Genomic DNA, 3,919 nt, shown 5'->3' with positions numbered 1-3,919 from the left:
AATCTTCCTTCAATAGTAAAGTAGTTGTACTTCCTGTCCCAGACTTAAGGGTTTGCCTCTTCCTGTTTGGTGTAATAGATGATGTGTGATAGGGCGTGAGGGCTCCCCCTACAGGGCTTCCCAATTCCAATTTAGTTAAGGTTTCTTTTACTAATTTCCAAAACTCAACTCTGACCTTTTATCTCTCTTGCTACTTTAGCTTGTCTGCTGGTTAGTTTTGTATGTCAATTTGATGGGGCTATGGGACATCCAGAGAGCTGGGAAAACATTATTTCTGCATGTGTCTGGGAGGGTGTCTCTAGAAGAGATTAGCATTTGCATCAGTAGCCTGAGTAAAGCAGACGGCCCTCCCTAAAATGGGTGGGCCTCATTCAAACCATTGAGGGCCCAAATAAACCAAAAAGGCAGGGGAAGGGCAGATTCACTGTCTCTGCTGAGCTGTGACATCCATCTTCTCCTACCCTCAGACACTGGAGCTCCTGGTTCTTGGGCCATTGGAATTGGACTGAACTGTACCATTGGCTCTCCGTGGTCTCCACCTTGGAGATGGCAGATCCTGGGACTTCCCAGCCGCCATCGTCACCTGAACCAATTCCTATCGTGAACCTCTTCCAATGCATCTATATATCCTATTGGTTCTGTTTCTCTGGGGAACCCTGGCTAACACCAGTAGGGCCTTTCTTAGGTCTGGCATCCCTCTGCCTGTGCCCATGAGGCTGGGTGCACACAGGACTGTGGGAAGTTTAAATGTAATTATCAGGGCAGGGTCCCAGGAGACAGGGTTTCCATTTAGTTGCCAGCACTCAATGTGGGATCCCAGGTGACAAACTGGCACTCCTATTCTTATCCACACCTCTGTGAAGTGGGTAGAGGTCACCTCACCCTGAGACAGCCATGGCTGTAAGACCACTTGGTCTGATTGTGCATGTCTCCCCGTCCAGCACCAGACAGTTGAGTGTGGGCCATAAGACCACACAGTGCTGCGACCCTGCGCCCAGGCCGTAAGACCACACATCGCTGCGACCCTGTGCCCAGGCCGTAAGACCACACAACACTGCAGCTCTGCACCCAGGATTGTTTTAGCTTCTCCATCACTTGTTGGCTCTCCAGCAGGTGTCTTTGAGGAGCTTTGTTCTCAAAGAAGGAGACTATCACTCCTCACTTTATAGAAAAGGCCAGAGAAGACCGTTTTCCAATGAGGATCATTTGAGGAGGGCGTATTAAAGGGGTCAGTTATGAGGGGGTAGAGAAACTTCCAGGTGAAGCAGCACAGCACACAAGGCAATTCCAGAGATCTGAAGAGACAGAGGAGTGGGCACGTGGAACAAGAGAAGGAAGGTTGAGAAGAGCCCCGACCTTGGGATGAGAGGCACAGCAACCCTGACCCTGACACAGCCCAGCAGGGAGGGAGTAGCATAAGTGCCTGCACCTCCCTCTCCTCCCTCTGAGCTCCCACTGGGGCTCCCCATTGCCCACCCCACCCAGAGCAAGAGAGTAAGGGGATCCACAGAGTTCAGCTCAGGGGAAGGAGCAGGGTGGCCCTAGAGGGGCGACCGAAAGGCACCCTGGACACCCCAAAGACACCTGGCCCACACCCAGGTGCCTCTGGAGAAAATCTACCTTTCTGTAAAAGATGCCCATTGGAAAAAGGCAATTTTATCCCCAAGGTGACCCTAAGGCTCTTACCCAAAAAGGCCTGAGGGACACAGGCACAGCCCCAAGTCCTGAGGGGAATTCTAGAATGACAAGGAGAGTTAAGGGTCTGAGAAGGATTTGGGCCACTCTGTGGGGATCCAAGTATGCTCAGAGACCCAAACCTCAGGGTTGAGAACCAGTGGGTTTCTCTGGGCTTATCCCCTCTCTTTCCAGCAGATTCTCTGCAAAACCTTGGGGCTTCCATAGGCTACTTTGATTTGAAGACAAATCTGAGATGATTCCATGAGACCAGCCACTTGCCCCACTCCACGTAGCTCAGTGACCCCAACGGAATTTGTCCCTGAAGACCCTGCAGCTCCTGTTCTATACCTCATGCAGGGCTGTAAGTAACTCACACCCCCTAATTTATGGGGTTCAGCTTCCCACAGGTCATTTTCCTCTGAAACCACTTTCCTCTCCAGCTAGCATCCACTCTCACAGAGCAATGCGCCTGGCCCAAGAAGGAATGTCGTGGTGAGCCTGGTCTGAGTGGCCTCGCACCCAGGCCGGCATTACCCAGGGCTCCCCGCACCTCCCTCAAGGCTCCATCGAGTGTGCTTGGCACTGCCCGTCAAGAACAAGCACAGGATCTGAACAGACCATGTATCGACCTTCCCTGGCCAGCGTTCAGGTCGGAGCCGAACCCCAATTCCTTGGTTCAAAGCCAAAAACGGTCCTGCAGGAAAACTCATCAGGCTCGGCTCCAGGCCAGCCAGTTAAAAAGGGGTTCTGATCCCTCCAAGGCTCACACAGATCATTTCTGCTAATTAAACAAATATTTTTCCAGAGCCGTCTTGGTTTCCGCTGTTGCTGTTGGCCCGAGTTGCTGGCACACGATGGGAGCCGTGCCTTGAAAGGCAGCAGAGATCAGAGGAAACCAAGTGGAGCTTTTGGAGCAACAGAGAAGACAGGTCTGCAGAGCAGAGGCGCTCTGAGGCCAACAGAAGGAAGGAAGAAACACGGGCTCCTCTGCCTCTGGGTCACAACCAGCTCACAAATACCCGTTCATTCACACACATGCACACACTCACACACACTCATACACGATGGAATCTCTTCCCTGAACCCCCACTGCCCTCCTCCTTCACCTCCTGCCTCCCCGACACACACACACACAAAGAAGCAATCTGGTGCAGAATAACGATTCCAAATTCAGAGGCTTGTGTGTAGCTTTGTTCCCACCTGAAGGAAAGACTGGGGGCAGCTAAGAAGTTACTTGGAGAACCGGACTAGGTGGTATGGCACAAGGTCCTCGTGAGACACACACGTCAGCAGTGGTTCTTAACCCCTTTGAGCGTATAATTATCACAAACGTCCCCCTGCCTGCCAACCCTCGTCCCAGAGAAATGTCCAGACACGTAACATTTCTGTGCAAGATCAGGCCCTTCTGAAGCCGAGAGCGGACCATGGATTACAGGTCCAGGATCCCAGCTCTGGAGCAGTCAGTCCCCGCAAGCAGGAAGCAGAATTGCCAAGCACACAGCCCGTCCCCCTTCAGCACTCCAGCACCCCTTGACTGGCAGGCCTCGGCAACGCAGAGCCTCCCACTGCCATGCCCCCCACACTCACTGCGAGCTGCCCTTTTAAACTTGCGACCCCTGGCTTTTCTCAGAAAAGGCTCTGCATCTTACCGTCCCCTTCTGTTGCATAGGAGCATCACTGACACCTGCCAGGCCTGGCTGCACTGAAGACCCCAGCCCTGCTCCCGGCCTGCCCCGAGAAACCAACGCCCATGAACATTTTCCTCCCTTGAACTCCAGACTCCTGATCTATAACGTGAGACACGTGGGCTACGTCAGCTGCTTCACACTGTTTTTAGCCAAGAGCCCTTGCTACGCCAGTCTTTAAGCAGAGCAAAGCAGAGCCGCTCCAGCTGAAGAACGGATAGGAGAAGACCCCCACCAACCCCTAGGTCCCTGCAAAACACAATAGAAAATGCTGGACTAGCAGATTCCTAAGTGCCCTGCAGCCCAGTAATATTATGATCCTGGGTCCGCTTGGGGACCTTGGATCTAAAACGTCCCCCTCCCCGCCATCCTACCACCCATCACCCATAAAACTAGCACTTCATTGACTGGTTATGCATTCCTTCTTACCAGATCATTCCATTTTAGGTAATCTGACGTGCTTCAGGGTTCTGAGGGAGTTATCGGTTTAATGAGCCAGTCCCACCACTAAGGGAGCCGCATTGTCATGGGGATCATTTGATTCCAAGTGACAAATG

Source organism: Equus przewalskii, chromosome 30 (assembly GCF_037783145.1).
Source record: "Equus przewalskii isolate Varuska chromosome 30, EquPr2, whole genome shotgun sequence".
NCBI classification, from domain to species: Eukaryota; Metazoa; Chordata; class Mammalia; order Perissodactyla; family Equidae; genus Equus; species Equus przewalskii.
This window is presented reverse-complemented; position numbering follows the sequence as displayed.